This window comes from Saccopteryx bilineata, chromosome X (assembly GCF_036850765.1).
Source record: "Saccopteryx bilineata isolate mSacBil1 chromosome X, mSacBil1_pri_phased_curated, whole genome shotgun sequence".
Taxonomy (NCBI): domain Eukaryota; kingdom Metazoa; phylum Chordata; class Mammalia; order Chiroptera; family Emballonuridae; genus Saccopteryx; species Saccopteryx bilineata.
In genome coordinates this window covers 103,401,802-103,420,767 of record NC_089502.1, presented here as the reverse complement: position 1 = coordinate 103,420,767, position 18,966 = coordinate 103,401,802, and the positions used below count along the sequence as shown (strand labels likewise).

At 41.0% G+C, this 18,966-nt stretch overlaps 1 long non-coding RNA gene and 1 other non-coding gene across 2 annotated transcripts in view; one reads left to right on the top strand and one right to left on the bottom strand.

Annotated features, from left to right (window-relative positions):
• Positions 1-18,966, bottom strand: part of LOC136317299 (uncharacterized) — a 62,348-nt gene that overhangs the window by 6,878 nt on the left and 36,504 nt on the right. The window lies entirely within an intron of this gene.
• LOC136317947 (U6 spliceosomal RNA) lies at positions 4,095-4,199 on the top strand. Its single transcript, XR_010727936.1, has one exon. It is a non-coding gene; the product is annotated as a U6 spliceosomal RNA (small nuclear RNA).

Sequence of the window (18,966 nt, the reverse complement as noted above, 5' to 3'; positions counted from 1 at the left end):
TAGAGGGGGAGGGGTAGAAAGGCAGATGGGGGCTTTTCCTGTGTGCCCTGGCTGGGAATCGAACCCGGGACTCCTGCATGTCAGGCCGATGCTCTACCACTGAGCCAACCGCCCAGGGCCTTTAGTTGTTCTTTGACTGCCTCCCATACATGCCTTGACCAGGGGGCTCCAGCCAGTGACCCTGGGCTTCAAACCTGTGACTTCAAGGTTTCAAATCTAGGTCCTCAGCCTCTCAGGTCAATCAATGCTCTGTCCATTGCACCACCACCTGGTCAGGCAATATCGAGATTCTTTATGAAGCTAAGCAATTAAGGTAGTGTGGTACTGATTAGACAAAAAGTTAGCAAACAGCAGAGATCCCAGAAACAGACCTACACAGATGTGCATCAGAGCTAGCACTTCAGATCGAAAGGCTATCCATTTTGAAAATAATAAAATTGGCTCCCTATCTTATCCCCTTATACCACACAAAAATCAATCCCGGTTAGTTAAGGACTTAAACGGGAAAGGCAAACTTTTAAGCTTTTATTAGAAGAAAATAAAGAATATCTTTAAGATCATATGTTAAGGAAGACAAAACACAAAAAGTACTATCTCTACAGAAAAGACTGAATTGTTCAGTTCAATTAAAATTAGGAATTTCTGCTCCTGTAAAGGTGCCATAAAAAGAAGCCACAAACTGAGGAGAAATATGTAACATGTATAACTGACAAATGATGAGTATCCCCATAATTAAATAGTTCCTACAAATCAATAAAAATTATAAAAATACCAATTTAAAAAATGGGCAAAAGATTGTAATAGTCATTTCACAGAAGAAGAAATATGTGTAGCCAGTAAACATGAAAAGATGCTTAATCACATTAGTGACTGAAAAAATGTTAATAGAGCCCACAATGAGGTATCACTTTACATTCATTATAATGACAAAAATTAAAAAGTGGGACAATATCAAGTATTGATTAGGGTGTGGGTCAATAAGACAAATTGCTGAAAGGTGTATAAATTGGTACCATCAGTTTAAAATACATTATAGCACAATCTTGTTGAACGAAATGTTTATATGTCCTATTAACCAACAATTCCATTCCTAGGAATGTACCTTAGAAAAGTAGTTACACATGTATGCCAGGAGACATGTACAAGAATGTTCATAAGAGCAAAATGCTATAAATGACCCAAATTTCCATCAACAGATAAATGGTTGAATAATTTGTTTTACTGTCAAATAATATTATACAGCATCAAGAATGAAAAAGCCACAGCTACATATAAAACACAGGTGAATCTTGGAAATAAAATAATGAGTGAAAAAGTAAGTCCCAGAAGACCACGTACAATATGATAATATTTTTCACAAAGCTCACAACCAAGCCAAATAAACAATGTATTGATTAAGCATCTCCAAAAATATGAAATACACACACACACACATATAAAAAAAGAGCAAGGGAATGTTAAACACAAAATTTAGGAGAGGGGTAATTTCTGGGGCGGGGTGGGTGGGGGGAATGACACAAAATGATACAGGTATAGATGCTATTATTAATGTTCTTGTTTAATCTTGTGAGTTCTTGGGTTTTCATTATATTATCTTTATAACTCATGTATATAATAATGTTTTATTCTTTTATTACATATCCAATATATTTCTTTTTTGTTTGGGAGAGACAGAGACAGATAGACAGGGACAGAAAGGAAGGGACAGAGATGAGAAGCATCAACTCATAGTTGTGGCACCTTAGTTACTCATTAATTCTTTCTCATATGTGCCTTGAAGGGGGTGTGGGGGTTGCTACAGCAAAGTGAGTGACCCCTTGCTCAAGCCAGCAACCTTGGGCTTCAACCCAGTGACATCTGGGCTCAAGCCAGTGACTGTGAGGCCATGTTTATGATCCCACACTCAAGGCAGTGATCCCGCGCTCAAGCCAGTGAGCCCACGCTCAAGCCAGCGCCCTCAGGGTTTCAAGGTACTCTGTGTCCCAGGCCGACACTCTATCCACTGCACCACCACCTGGTCAGGCTCCAATACATTTGATAAGAACAAACAGAAGGGGAAAGAGTAGGAAAAACTGAAGAATGACAACTCTTTTAGTAGAGAGTTCTACTGTTAGGGAGAAGAGAAATTAAGCCATAGCTGCAAGGGAATGAGGAACAAAGACAGTTTTATACTTTCTTAAAGATGGGAGCAATAGAGATAGATGCAATGGCAGAGTGCGAGCTTTGGTGAATTAGCTATTGAACTAAACAATGAAAATACAGCCTGACCAGCCGGTGGTGCAGTGGATAGAGTGTTGGACTGGGATGCGAAGGACCCAGGTTCGAGACCCTGAGGTCGCCAGAGTGAGTGCAGGCTCATCTGGCTTGAGCAAAAAGCTCACCAGCTTGGACCCAAAGTCGCTGGCTCGAGCAAGGGGTTACTCGCTCTGCTGAAGGCCTGTGGTCAAGGCACATATGAGAAAACAATAAATGAACAACTAAGATGCCGCAATGAAAAACGGATGATTCATGCTTCTCACCTCTCTCCGTTCCTGTCTGTCTGTCCCTATGTATCCCTCTCTCTGACTCTCTCTGTCCCTGTTAAAAAAAAAAAGAAAGAAAATACAGGCAAACCAACTAAAGTGAACCATCTCAAAACTCTGGCAATTAACCAAAGACATAGATGAAATGAAAATTATTCAACAGAAACTACTAAATCTTGGTAAGACAGCAGATTCTGTGACATTTTAACTTGCGGCTATTCCCGTTCTCTCTCCTTCTTCAACTCAGTGGTTCAGGAGCCAAAAGCTGACTAAATTCCAGACAACAGAGAGATATAAATGCTTTGGCTTGGAATTTTAGAGAAAATCCTGGAGAATGAGACAACTACAGAAAATTTGAAAAGGTCCGATATGTTCCTGGGGATCTAAAAGGATCACATTGCTGTGTGAGTGCCCAAGAAAGAAATGAAAAAGGAGAGAGCCGAGTCACTCACATCTGGCTGACTGTGAGGCCCTGTGCAAGCAGACAGTGAAATCTAAAGCTGCCATGGAAACTGGCTGAAGCATGAAGCCATGCCTGCTCACACGGATCTCCATGGCAGAAGGCAGGAGACATATACACAAGGAATTTAAGGAAATCTATTTGACCAATCACTGCCTGACCATCAAATTATACTTACCAAGTGTGACCCCAAGGAATCTAGGCTTAAAAATAAAAGCAAGAGCCTGACCTGTGGTGGCACAGTGGGAAAAGCAACAACCTGGAAATGCTGAGGTCACCGGTTCAAAACCCTGGGCTTGCCTGGTCAGGGCACATATGGGAGTTGATGCTTCCTGCTCCTCCCCCTGTTCTATCTCTTCACCCCTCCTTTCTCTTTCTAATGAAAATGAATAAATAAATAAAAATATTAAAAAAATTCTTTAAAAAAATAAAAATAAAAGCAAGAACTTTAGCCTGACTGACTCTGGTGCAGTAAGTAGAGCATCTACCTGGGACACTAAGGTCCCAGGTTCGAAACCCTGAGGTTACTGCTTCAGTGCGGGCTACTTTAACTTGAGCACCAGGTCACCGGCTTGAATATGGGATCACAGACATGATCCCATGATCATGGCTTGAGCCAAAGGTTGATGGCCTGAAGCCCAAGGTCCCTGACTGGAACAAGGGGTCATTGGCTCAGCTGGAAGCCCCTGGTCAAGGCACATATGAGAAGCAACCAAAGAACAACTAAAAGTGACGTAACTATGAGTTGATGCTTCTCATCTCTCTCCCTTACTGTCTGTCTGTCTCTCTTTCTCACTAAAAAAAAGAATAATAATAAATAATAAAAAATAAAAACAAGAACTTAAAAAAAAGGCTGGGGGAGAACTCAGGGGCCTCACAGTAATACAGGGAATATAGACTTCACAGAATTAGTTGAGAAAACATGCAGAACAAGTAAACAGCAACAAGAAAAATAACAGTAACACTATAAACTACAAACATACAACCGAGAACAACAAACCTCTAGGGTGGAAGAGTCTGATACCAGAGTTGTTAGAGTATCAAAAATGTCCAGTTTTTGACAAAAGATTGTGAGACAAGCAAAGAAACAGTATATTATGATACATATTCAGGGGGTAAAAGCAGCCACATATACTAAAATTGGAACGATACAGAGAAGATTAGCATGGCCCCTGCGCAAGGATGACACGCAAATTTGCAAAGTATTCCATATTTTTAGGAACAAAACAGAAACAGAGACATGGACACAGGGAACAGAGGGACAGGTGTCAGAGGGAAGATGGAAGGGGGAAGAGGTGACTGGATGAAAGAGGGTGAGGGCATTAGCCAAACTATACATACATAACACAGAGATACAGACAACAGGGTAGCACTAGCCAGAGGGGTGTGGAGGTGGGGGAGGCGGCTAAGGGGGAAATGAGAATGGAAAGAGACTTTACATGGGGTACGGGGCGGGGGCACGATGCGGTGGGTAGAGGGGGTTATATTGAGCGGAACACTTTAAACCATGTCAATACAATAAATTAAAATTTAAAACTTTTTTTAAAAAAAGAACATGTCCTTGAGGGGACCAATATTTGGGACTTAATAGACAGACACTTGAAGGTAACTCCATAGCTATTATGAAAAAAAGGATTTCTGTACTTGTATTTTCCTATCTGTTGTAAAAGATAACTATATAAAGCAATAATAATAAAACTGTGTTGATGGGCTTATAATGTATAAAGAAGTAATTTGTATGACAATACTACAAAGCAGGGGAAAGGGAACAGAGGCATATTGGAGCAAATTGTTTTATATACTATTGAATTAATCCTGCCCTGGCCAGGTATCTCAGATGGTTAGAGTGTCATCCTGATATAATAAGGATGTGGGTTTCATCTCTTGTCAGCGTACATATAAGAGCCAACCAATGAATGTATAAATAAGTGGAATAACAAATTGATATTTCTTTTCTCTCATCAATAAAAAAAAATTAGTCCAAAGTAGATTGTTTCAAGTTAGAATGTTAATTGTATTCTCCAGGGTAACCACTAAGACGTTAATTAAAAATATACTCTTCATGGCCCTGGCCGGTTGGCTCAGCGGTATAGCGTCGGCCTGGCGTGCGAGGGGACCCGGGTTCGATTCTCGGCCAGGGCACATAGGAGAAGCGCCCATTTGCTTCTCCACCCCCCCTCCTTCCTCTCTGTCTCTCTCTTCCCCTCCCGCAGCTGAGGCTCCATTGGAGCAAAGATGGCCCGGGCGCTGGGGATGGCTGCTTGGCCTCTGCCCCGGGCGCTAGAGTGGTTCTGGTCTCGACAGAGCGACACACCAGATGGGCAGAGCATCTCCCCCTGGAGGGCATGCTGGGTGGATCCCGGTCGGGCGCATGCGGGAGTCTGTCTGATTGCCTCCCTGTTTCCAGCTTCAGAAAAATTAAAAAATAAAATAAAACATCCAACAAGACAAGGATGCCCACTATCATCTTTTCTATTCAACAGTCTTATCTTATTAAGAGGTCCTGGCTATCTTAGTAAGACAATAAAAATAAAGGAATAAAGATTGGAAAGAAAAAACCCCCAAATTATCAAGATTTATAGCTGATATATTTGTCATCATAGAAAACAAAAGAATATTCAGGCAATTTAAAAGGAACCATGGCTCCTTGAGAAATGGTTGATTCTAGGGTTGAGGCAGAAAAAAATACAAGATGCGTAGGAAGCAGCTTCAAATGCCAGCAAGTAAGGAAGTGCTCACAAACAAAAGGATGAGGGCATGTGAGAAGGAACAGGATCAACCTGAACAAGCCTCCAGCTGGAACAACTTGAACAACAAGACAAATAATATTCAGCAGTACTGGTTTTATAACTCAAAATTATTAAAGAAATATGCACGACTTCATACTGATAAAAGCAAGTGACTGCATAAACGAGCATATAAATATATAAGTAAGTATATAAGGGAAAAGAAACAAATCATTTTTTTACAGAAGAATTCCAAATAATACATGTAAATATACCCCCTTCAGGAGGTGGAGCTTAATTGCTCCCCTCTCCTTGAGGGTGGGCTAGATTCTTCCAGAGAACAGAGAATGAAAAGGGAAAAACTGTAACTTTGCCGTGGATGAACGTGGAAACCATCTTAACCAAGTGATGAAGGTCAGCCTCACCAGTGATGTCATGGGGCTGTCCCATGTCCCTGGTATGATGTAATGCAAAGAGCACGTCAGCTCTGTAGTGTTTCTTCCAAAAACAAGCCCAGTCTGATTATGAGGAAAACTTCAGACAAATCCAAATTCTTTAGTATACCTCAAAAGTGCTAAGGTCATGAAAAACGAGTCAAGACTGAGCAACTGTCATAGACCAGAGGACACTAAAGAGACAGGACAACTTAAATGCAATGTAGTATTTTTGAATTGGATCCTAGAACAGAAAGAGAACATTAGTGGGAAAAATGATAAATCCATACCAAGTCTGAGTTTAGTTGGTAGTATTATAGCAATGTGGCTTTCTTAGTTTTGACAAATATGCTATGGTAAAGAGTATATAGGAACTCTCTAGACTATCTCTTTATATAGTTTTCTATTACTATAAAATTATTCTAAAATTAAAAGTTTGTTTAAAAAGAATATGTTTAGCAACATAAATGGCTATAATATCAATATTTAAAAATCAGCTTTAGCTAAAACCTGCCAGACTTACATGCCTTTGCTGTGAGGAAAAGGGACACTGCAAGGTAGGCTTCCTCCCTGCTCCTCTAACGGAGGGTTCAGTCTCTTCCAGCCCTGCTCCGGCTACCTATGACCTAACCTTGTCCAGAATGCTGGGGTTTGCCATGGAAGGCTGAAGGTGCCCAGGGCCGTTGGCCCCATCTACAACACTGTGGATGAGCCTAGGGTATTTCTTCCAAGAAGTAGGTAAACTGATCTCATTTGCACAAGGGCCTATGTCTTGCCAGAATAGTCAGGTTTTTTTATTCTTCCCTCGGAGATCTCTGTTGTGGGTGTTGATAGTCCTATTTTCTGCTGCTTTAATATATAGTGTTTCCTTTATTCCTCCTAACTCAATGCCCCACTCATATTTCAGGCTGGGACCTACTCCTAATTTAGAGCTCTCTTTCCCCCTTTTGCCAACTTCTATTATGAATCTACCTTTGCCACCCAGCTTAGTGTATCCCAAGGTTCTCTTTACCATGCCACAGTCACAGAGCCCCAGGGAAAAGCAACCTGGTCTCATCTCTCCAGGCAGAGGAGAACAGAAGCTCCATCTCCACACATGCTGCAGATGGCTTTTCCAGTCTACCTGGATCATTACCAGCTAGAAGCAGCAGTCATTGGGACTTGGACGTGAGCTGCAAAGTAGAGAATTGTGACAACAATTCCAGTGCCATGCTGACTTTTCCTGGATGTGGACTTTTCCTGGACTCCTGCTCCTTGTGACAGCTCCTAACAGACTGAACTGGGGTTGGGTTGCATTTGCAGGGATTTGGAATGGTGATGGTGCCAACATGGACTTGGTGAACATGTTAAGGACACTACTCTTATGGATTCTTGCTGTATTGGCCAAGAATTTGCTTAAAGGGTTTAATTAGTGTAAAAAAAAATAGAATACTAGATAAAGAAGATGTGGCACATATACACCATGGTATACTATTCAGCCAAAAGAAATGATGACATATCGGATCATTTACAACAAAATGGTGGGATCTTGATAACATTATATGGAGTGAAATAAGTAAATCAGAAAAAAACAAGAACTGCAGGATTCCATACATTGGTGGGACATAAATACGAGACTAAGAGGCCCTGGCCGGTTGGCTCAGCGGTAGAGCGTCGGCCTGGCGTGCGGGGTACCCAGGTTCGATTCCTGGCTTGGGCACATAGGAGAAGCGCCCATCTGCTTCTCCACCCCCCCCTTCCTCTCTGTCTCTCTCTTCCCCTACCGCAGCCAAGGCTCCATTGGAGCAAAGATGGCCTGGGCGCTGGGGATGGCTCTGTGGCCTCTGCCCCAGGCGCTGGAGTGGCTCTGGTCTTGGAAGAATGACGCCCTGGAGGGGCAGAGCATCGTCCCCTGGTGGGCAGAGCCTCATCCTTGGTGGGCGTGCTGGTGGATCCCGGTCAGGCGCATGCGGGAGTCTGTCTCACTGTCTCTCCCCGTTTACAGCTTCAGAAAAATACAAAACCCCCCCCCAAAAAAACGAGACTAAGAGACATGGACAAGGGTGTTGTGGTTGGGGGGGACGGGGGAGGAAAGGAGGGAGAGAGGGAGGGGCACAAAGAAAACTAGATAGAAGGTGACGGAGGACAGTCAGACTTTGGGTGATGGGCATGCAACATAATTGATTAACAAGATAACTTGGCCATGTTTTCTTTGAATATATGTACCCTGATTTATTGATGTCACCCCATTAAAATTTTAAAAAATTTTTAAAAAATCAGCTTTGGGCCTGACCTCCGGTGGTGGTGCAGTGGATAAGGCATCAACCTGGAATGCTGAGGCCACTCATTCAAAACCCTGGGCTTGCCTGGTCAAGGCACATATGGGAGTTGGTGCTTCCTGTTCCTCCCCACTCCTCTTTCTTTCTCTCTCTCTTCTCTTTAAAACAAAATCTTTTTTAAAAAGAAAGGAAAAGTCTCTCTCTCTCTTGTCTCTAAAATGAATAAATAAAGTCTTATAAAAATATTTCAAAAATAAAAATCAACTTTGGCCCTGGCCAGTTTGCTCAGTGCACAGAGCATCGGCCCAGCATATGGATTTCCCAGGTTTGGTTTTTTTTTATAATTATATTTATTTATTTTAGAAAGGAGAGAGAGAGGGAGAGAAGAGAGAGACAGAGAGAGAGAAGGGGGAGGAGCAGGAAGCATCAACTCCCATATGTGCCTTGACCAGGCAAGCCCAGGGTTTCGAACCGGCGACCTCAGCATTTCCAGGTCGACGCTTTATCCACTGCGCCACCACAGGTCAGGCGGATTTCCCAGGTTTAATTCACAATCAGAGCACACAAGAGAAGCAACTATCTGTGTCTCTCCCCCTCTCCCCCTCTCTTAGCCTGTAGCTCCATTGGTTTGAGCATCGCCCCAGGTGCTGAGGATAGCTCAGTTGCTCTGAGCAATAGCATTATGTGCTGAAAACAGCTTGGTTGATTGAGCATCAGCCCTAGTTGGGCGTTGCCAAGTGGATCATGGTCAGGGCACATGCGGGAGACTGTCTCACCATCTCTCCTCCTTTCACATTTAAAAAAAAAATCAACTTCATTGCTACACCCCTCCAAAAGAAAAAATATTACATAACAAGATCTCATATATAACAGCAGCAAACCCCACAAATACCAGGAATAAATCTAACACAGGATATGCAAGACTTGTACTACAAAATTTTACATCTGAAACCTATAAAGTTTTATTAACCATTGCCACCCCAATAACTTCAATAAGTAAAAAATGTTTTAAGTTTTAAAAAATAATAAAAGCAATGAAAGAAAAAAAAGATATGCAAGACCTTATGTAGAAAATTAAAAAGCTCTACCAAAAGACATATAAGAATTTACTTAAAATGAAAAGATATATAACATTCATAGCTAGGAAGATTCAACATCATAAACATATCAATTTTCGTCAGACTGTCTATAGATACACTGCAATTCCAATATTTTTATAAAACATAACAAGCTGATTGTTTGAAATAACACAGGACAAAAAATATATGAGATTCCTGAAGAATAAAATGGGAAGATTTTGCTCTAGCAAATAGAGATTCTTTTTTTTTTTAATTGTGGGGTTTTTTTTGAGAGAGAGACAGACAGACAGGAAGGGATAAGAATCACCAACTCGTAGTTACAGCACTTTAGTTGTTCTTTCCTTTCTTTCTTCTTTTTATTTTTTGTACTTTTCTGAAGTTGGAAACGGGGCGGCAGTCAGACAGACTCCCGCATGCGCCACACCAGGATCCACTCGGCATGCCCTCCAAGGGGTGATGCTCTGCCCATCTGCAGCATTGCTCACAGTGGCCTGAACCATTCTAGCAAGTGAAGCAGAGGCCATGGAGCTGTCCTCAGCACCCGGGCCAGTGAAGCCTTGGCTGTAGGAGGGGAAGAGAGAGACAGAGAGGAAGTTGAGGGGGAGGGGTGGAAAGGCAGATGGGCGCTTTTCCTGTGTGACCTGGCTGGGAATCGAACCCGGGACTCCTGCATGCCAGGCCGATGCTCTACCACTGAGCCAACCGCCCAGGGCCTTTAGTTGTTCTTTGACTGCCTCCCATACATGCCTTGACCAGGGGGCTCCAGCCAGTGACCCTGGGCTTCAAACCTGTGACTTCAAAGTTTCAAATCTAGGTCCTCAGCCTCTCAGGTCAATCAATGCTCTGTCCATTGCACCACCACCTGGTCAGGCAATATCGAGATTCTTTATGAAGCTAAGCAATTAAGGTAGTGTGGTACTGATTAGACAAAAAGTTAGCAAACAGCAGAGATCCCAGAAACAGACCTACACAGATGTGCATCAGAGGTAGCACTTCAGATCGTAAGGCTATCCATTTTGAAAATAATAAAACTGGCTCCCTATCTTATCCCCTTATACCACACAAAAATCAATCCCGGTTAGTTAAGGAGTTAAATGTGAAAGGCAAATTTTAAGCTTTTATTAGAAGAAAATAAAGAATATCTTTAAGATCATATGTTAAGGAAGACAAAACACAAAAAGTACTATCTCTACAGAAAAGACTGAATTTTTCATTTCAATTAAAATTAGGAATTTCTGCTCGTGTAAAGGTACCATAAAAAAAAAAGCCACAAACTGAGGAGAAATATGTAACATGTATAACTGACAAATGATGAGTATCCACATAATTAAATAGTTTCTACAAATCAATAAAAATGATAAAAATACCAATTTAAAAAATGGGCAAAAGATTGTAATAGTCATTTCACAGAAGAAGAAATATGTGTAGCCAGTAAACATGAAAAGATGCTTAATCACATTAGTGACTGAAAAAATGTTAATAGAGCCCACAATGAGGTATCACTTTACATTCATTATAATGACAAAAATTAAAAAGTGGGACAATATCAAGTATTGATTAGGGTGTGGGTCAATAAGACAAATTGCTGAAAGGTGTATAAATTGGTACCATCAGTTTAAAATACATTATAGCACAATCTTGTTGAACCAAATGTTTATATGTCCTATTAACCAACAATTCCATACCTAGGAATGTACCTTAGAAAAGTAGTTACACATGTATGCCAGGAGACATGAACAAGAATGTTCATAAGAGCAAAATGCTATAAATGACCCAAATTTCCATCAACAGATAAATGGTTGAATAATTTGTTTAACTGTCAAATAATATTGTACAGCATCGAGAATGAACAAGCCACAGCTACATATAAAACACAGGTGAATCTTGGAAATAAAATAATGAGTGAAAAAGTAAGTCCCAGAAGACCACGTACAGTATGATGCTATTTTTCACAAAGCTCACAACCAAGCCAAATAAACAATGTATTGATTAAGCATCTCCACAAATATGAAATACACACACACACATATATAAAAAAAAAGAGCAAGGGAATGTTAAACACAAAATTTAGGAGAGGGGTAATTTCTGGGGCGGGGTGGGGTGGGGGGAATGACACAAAATGATACAGGTATAGATGCTATTATTAATGTTCTTGTTTAATCTTGTGAGTTCTTGGGTTTTCATTATATTATCTTTATAACTCATGTATATAATAATGTTTTATTCTTTTATTACATATCCAATATATTTTTTTTGTGTTTGGGAGAGAGAGAGACAGATAGACAGGGACAGAAAGGAAGGGACAGAGATGAGAAGCATCAACTCATAGTTGTGGCACCTTAGTTACTCATTGATTTCTTTCTCATATGTGCCTTGAAAGGGGCGTGGGGGTTGCTACAGCAAAGTGAGTGACCCCTTGCTCAAGCCAGCAACCTTGGGCTTCAACCCAGTGACATCTGGGCTCAAGCCAGTGACTGTGAGGTCATGTTTATGATCCCACACTCAAGGCAGTGATCCTGCGCATCAAGCCAGTGAGCCCACGCTCAAGCCAGCGACCTCAGGGTTTCAAAGTACTCTGTGTCCCAGGCCGACACTCTATCCACTGCACCACCACCTGGTCAGGCTCTGATACATTTGATAAGAACAAACAGAAGGGGAAAGAGTAGGAAAAACTGAAGAATGACAACTTTTAGTAGAGAGTTCTACTGTTAGGGGAAAGAGAAATTAAGCCATAGCTGCAAGGGGATGGGGAACAAAGACAGTTTTATACTTTTTTAAAGATGGGAGCAATAGAGATAGATGCAATGGCAAAGTGCGAGCTTTGGCGAATTAGCTATTCCACTAAAACAATGAAAATACAGCCTGACCAGGCGGTGGCGCAGTGGATAGAGTGTTGGACTGGGATGCGAAGGACCCAGGTTCGTGACCCTGAGGTCGCCAGAGTGAGTGCAGGCTCATCTGGCTTGAGCAAAAAGCTCACCAGCTTGGACCCAAGGTCGCTGGCTCGAGCAAGGGGTTACTCGCTCTGCTGAAGGCCTGTGGTCAAGGCACATATGAAAAAGCAATCAATGAACAACTAAGATGCCGCAACAAAAAACTGATGATTAATGCTTCTCATCTCTCTCCATTCCTGTCTGTCTGTCCCTGTCTATCCCTCTCTCTGACTCTCTCTATCCCTGTTAAAAAAAAAGAAAAGAAAAGAAAGTACAGGCAAACCAACTAAAGTCAACCATTTCAAAACTCTGGCAATTAACCAAAGACATAGATGAAATGAAAATTATTCAAGAGAAACTACTAAATCTTGGAAAGACAGCAGATTCTATGACATTTTAACTTGTGGCTATTCCCGTTCTCTCTCCTTCTTCAACTCAGTGGTTCAGGAGCCAAAAGCTGACTAAATTCCAGACAACAGAGAGATATAAATGCTTTGGCTTGGAATTTTAGAGGAAATCCTGGAGAATGAGACAACTACAGAAAATTTGAAAAGGTCCGATATGTTCCTGGGGATCTAAAAGGATCACATTGCTGTGTGAGTGCCCAAGAAAGAAATGAAAAAGGAGAGAGCCAAGTCACTCACATCTGGCTGACTGTGAGGCCCTGTGCAAGCAGACAGTGAAATCTAAAGCTGCCATGGAAACTGGCTGAAGCGTGAAGCCATGCCTGCTCACACGGATCTCCATGGCAAAAGGCAGGAGACATATACACAAGGCATCTGAGGAAATCTATTTGACCAATCACTGCCTGACCATCAAATTATACTTACCAAGTGTGACCCCAAGGAATCTAGGCTTAAAAATAAAAGCAAGAGCCTGACCTGTGGTGGCACAGTGGGAAAAGCAACAACCTGGAAATGCTGAGGTTACCGGTTCAAAACCCTGGGCTTGACTGGTCAAGGCACATATGGGAGTTGATGCTTCCAACTCCTCCCCCTGTTCTATCTCTTCACCCCTCCTTTCTCTTTCTAATGAAAATCTTTTCTATTCAACACTGTCTTATCTTACTAAGAGGTCCTGGCCATCTTAGTAAGACAATAAAAATAAAGGTATAAAGATTGGAAAGAAAAAAAACCCCAAATTATCAAGATTTATAGCTGATATATTGGTCATCATAGAAAACGAGAATATTCAGGCAATTTAAAAGGAACCATGGCTCCTTGAGAAATGGTCGATTCTAGGGTTGAGGCAGAAAAAAATATAAGATGCGTAGGAAGTAGCTTCAAGTGCCAGCAAGTAAGGAAGTGCTCACAAACAAAAAGATGAGGGCATGTGAGAAGGAACAGGATCAACCTGAACAAGCCTCCAGCTGGAACAACTTGAACAACAAGACAAATAATATTCAGCAGTACTAGTTTTATAACTCAAAATTATTAAAGAAATATGCACGAGTTCATACTGATAAAAGCAAGTGACTGAATAAATGAGCACATAAATATATAAATAAGTATATAAGGGAAAAGAAACACATCATTTTTTTACAGAATTCCAAGTAATACATGTAAATATACCCCCTTCAAGAGGTAGAGCTTAATTCCTCCCCTCTCCTTGAGGGTGGGCTAGATTCTTCCAGAGAACAGAGAATGAAAACGGAAAAACTGTAACTATCCAGTGGATGAACGTGGAAACCATCTTAACCAAGTGATGAAGGTCAGCATCACCAGTGATGTCATGGGGCTGTCCCACGTCCCTGGTATGATGTAATGCAAAGAGCACGTCAGCTCTGTAGTGTTTCTTCCAAAAACAAGCCCAGTCTGATTATGAGGAAAACTTCAAACAAATCCAAATACTTTAGTATACCTCAAAAGTGCTAAGGTCACAAAAAACAAGTCAAGACTGAGCAAATGTCATAGACCAGAGGACACTAAAGAGACAGGACAACTTAAATGCAATGTAGTATTTTTGAATTGGATCCTAGAACAGAAAGAGAACATTAGTGGGAAAACTGATAAATCCATACCAAGTCTGAAGTTTAGTTAGTAGTAATATAGCAATGTGGATTTCTTAGTTTTGACAAATATGCTATGGTGAAGAGTATATAGGAACTCTCTAGACTATCTCTTTATATAGTTTTCTATTACTATAAAATTATTCTAAAATTAAGTTTGTTTAGAAAGAATATGTTTAGCAACATAAATGGCTATAATATCAATATTTAAGAATCACTTTGGCTAAAGCCTGCCAGACTTACATGCCTTTACTGTGAGGAAACAGGGACACTCGAAGGTAGGCTTCCCTCTCGCTCCTCTAAGGGAGGGTTCAGTCTCTTCAAGCCCTGCTCCAGCCACCTATGACCTAACCTTGCCCAGAATGCTGGGGTTTGCCATGGAAGGCTGAAGGTGCCCAGGGCTGTTGGCCCCATATACGACACTGTGGACGAGCCCAGGGTATTTCTTCCATGAAGCAGGTAAACTGGTCTCATTTGCACAAGGGCCACTTAACTATGTCTTGCCTGAATATTCAGGTTTTTTTATTCTCCCCTTGAAAATCTCTGTTGTGGGTGTTGATAGTCCTATTTTCTGCTGCTTTAATATATAGTGTTTCCTTTATTCCTCCTTCCTCAATACCCCACTCATATTTCAGGCTGGGACCTACTCCTAATTTAGAGCTTTCTCCCTTTTGCCAACTTCTATTATGAATCTACCTTTGCCACCCAGCTTAGTGTATCCCAAGGTTCTCTTTACCATGCCACAGTCACAGAGCCCCAGGGAAAAGCAACCTGGTCTCATCTCTCCAGGCAGAGAACAGAAACTCCATCTCCACACATGCTGAGATTGCTTTTCCAGTCTACCTGAATCATTACCAGCTAGATGTAGCGGTCATTGGGACTTGGACGTGAGCTGCAAAGTAGAGAATTGTGACAATTCCAGTGCCATGCTGACTTTTCCTGGATGTGGACTTTTCCTGGACTCCTGCTCCCTGTGACAGCTCCTAACAGACTGAACTGGGGTTGGGTTGCATTTGCAGGGATTTGGAATGTCGATGGTGCCAACATGGACTTGGTGAACATGTTAAGGACACTATTCTTTTATGGATTCTTGCTGTATTGGCCAAGAGTTTGCTTAAAGGCTTTAATCACTGTAAAAAAAAACAAAACAGAATACTGGATAAAGAAGATGTGGCACATACACACCATGGTATACTATTCAGCCATAAGAAATGATGACATTGGATCATTTACAACAAAATGGTGGGATCTTGATAACATTATACGGAGTGAAATAAGTAAATCAGAAAAAAACAAGAACTGCAGGATTCCATACATTGGTGGGACATAAAAACGAGACTAAGAGACATGGACAACAGTGTGGTGGTATGGAGGGCGGGCGCGGGGAGGAAAGGAGGGAGAGAGGAAAGGGGGGAGGGGCACAAAGAAAACTAGATAGAAGGTGACGGAGGACAATCTGACTTTGGGTGATGGGCATGCAACATAATTGATTGACAAGATAACCTGGACGTGTTTTCTTTGAATATATGTACCCTGATTTATTGATGTCACCCCATTAAAATTAATAAAAATTAAAAATCAGCTTTGGGCCTGACCTCTGGTGGTGGTGCAGTGGATAAGGCATCAACCTGGAATGCTGAGGCCACTCATTCAAAACCCTGGGCTTGCCTGGTCAAGGTACATATGGGAGTTGGTGCTTCTTGCTCCTCCCCACTCCTCTTTCTTTCTCTCTCTCTTCTCTTTAAAACAAAATCTTTTTTAAAAAGAAAGAAAAAAAGGCTCTCTCTCTCTTGTCTCTAAAATGAATAAATAAAATCTTATAAAAATATTTTAAAAATAAAACTCAACTTTGGCCCCGGCCAGTATGCTCAGTGGACACAGCATCGGCCCGGCATATGGATGTACCAGGCTTAATTCACAATCAGGGCACACAAGAGAAGCAACTATCTGCGTCTCTCCCCCTTTTCCCCCTCCCTTAGCCTGTAGATCCATTGGTTTGAGCATCGCCCCAGGTGCTGAGGATAGCTCAGTTGGTCCGACCAATAGCCGTAGGTGCTGAAAACAGCTTGGTTGATTGAGCATCAGCCCTAGGTGGGGGTTGCCGGGTGATCCTGGTCAGGGCACATGCAGGAGTCTGTCTCACCAGCTCTCCTCCTTTCACGTTAAAAAAAAAATCAACTTCATTGCTACACCCCTCGAAAAGAAAAAAATAGTACATAACAAGATCTCATTTATAATAGCAGCAAACCCCACAAATACCTGGAATAAATCTAACACAAGATATGCAAGACCTGTATTACAAAATTATACACCTGAAATCTATACCATTCTATTAACCATTGCCACCCCAATAACTTCAATAAGTAAAAAATGTTTTAAATTTTAAAAAATAATAAAGGCAATGAAAGAAAAAAAAATGCAAGACCTTATGCAGAAAATTAAAAAGCTCTACCAAAAGATATACAAGAATTTGCTTAAAATGAAAAGATATATAACATTCATAGCTAGGAAGATTCAACATCATAAACATATCAATTTTCTTCAGACTGTCTATAGATACACTGCAATTCTAATATTTTTATAGAACATAACAAGCTCATTAATGTTTGAAATAACAAAGGACAAAGAATATATGAGATTCCTGAAGAATAAAATGGGAAGATTTTGCTCTAGCAAATATTGAGATTCTTTTTTTTTTTTAATTGTGGGGGTTTTTTGAGAGAGAGACAGACAGACAGGAAGGGAGAGAGATAAGAATCACCAACTCGGTAGTTGCAGCACTTTAGTTGTTCTTTCCTTTCTTTTTTTTTTTTTTTCTTTTGTATTTTTCTGAAGTTGGAAACGGGGAGGCAGTCAGACAGACTCCCGCATGCGCCCAACCGGGATCCACCCGGCATGCCCACCAGGGGCGATGCTCTGCCCATCTGGGGCATTGCTCGCAGTGGCCTGAGCCATTCTAGCACATGAAGCAGAGGCCATGGAGCTGTCCTCAGCACCCGGGCCAGTGGAGCCTTGGCTACGGAAGGGGAAGAGAGAGATAGTGAGGAAGGAGAGGGGGAGGGGTGGAGAGGCAGATGGGCGATTCTCCTGTGTGCCCTGGCTGGGAATCGAACCCGGGACTCCTGCATGCCAGGCCGATGCTCTACCACTGAGCCAACCGCCCAGGGCCTTTAGTTGTTCTTTGACTGCCTCCCATACATGCCTTGACCAGGGGGCTCCAGCCAGCGACCCTGGGCTTCAAACCTGTGACTTCAATGTTTCAAATCTAGGTCCTCAGCCTCTCAGGTCAATCAATAATCTGTACATTGCACCACCACCTGGTCAGGCAATATCGAGATTCTTTATGAAGCTAAAGCAATTGAGGTAGTGTGGTACTGATTAGAGATAAAAATCCAGCAAACAGCAGAGATCCCAGAAACAGACCTACACAGATGTGCATCAGAGGTAGCACTTCAGATCGTAAGGCTATCCATTTTGAAAATAATAAAACTAGCTCCCTATCTTATCCCCTTATACCACACAAAAATCAGTCCTGGTTAGATTAAGGACTTAAATGGGAAAGGCAAACTTTTAAGCTTTTATTAAAAGAAAATAAAGAATATCTTTAAGATCATATGTTAAAGAAAGACAAAATACAAAAAGTACTATCTCTACAGAAAAGACTGAATTGTTCAATTCAATTAAAATTAGGAATTTCTGCTCCTTTAAAGATACCATGAAAAAAAGCCACAAACTGAGGAGAAATATCTAACATGTATAACTGACAAATGATGAGTATCCACATAATTAAATAGTTCCTACAAATCAATAAAAATTATAAAAATACCAATTTTAAAAATAGGCAAAAGATTGTAATAGTCATTTCACAGAAGAAGAAATATGTGTAGCCAATAAACATGAAAAGATTCTTAATCACATTAGTGACTGAAAAAATGTTAATAGAGCCCACAATGAGGTATCACTTTACATTCATTATAATGACAAAAATTAAAAAGTGGGACAATATCAAGTATTGATTAGGGTGTGGGTCATCAGTTTAAAATACATTATAGCACAATCTTGTTGAACCAAATGTTTATATGTCCTATTAACCAACAATTCCATTCCTAGGAATGTACCTTAGAAACGTAGTTACACATGTATGCCAGGAGACATGTACAAGAATGTTCATAAGAGCAAAATGCTATAAATGACCCAAATTTCCATCAACAGATAAATGGTTGAATAATTTGTTTAACTGTCAAATAATATTATACAGCATCAAGAATGAACAAGCCACAGTTACATATAAAACATTGGTGAATCTTGGAAATAAAATAATGAGTGAAAAAGTAAGTCCCAGAAGACCACGTACATTATGATACTATTTTTACAAAGCTCACAACCAAGCCAAATAAACAATGTATTGATTAAGCATCTCCACAAATATGAAATACACACACACACACATATAAAAAAAAAAGAGCAAGGGAATGTTAAACACAAAATTTAGGAGAGAGGTAATTTCTGGGGCGGGCGTGGGGTGGGGGGAATGACACAAAATGAT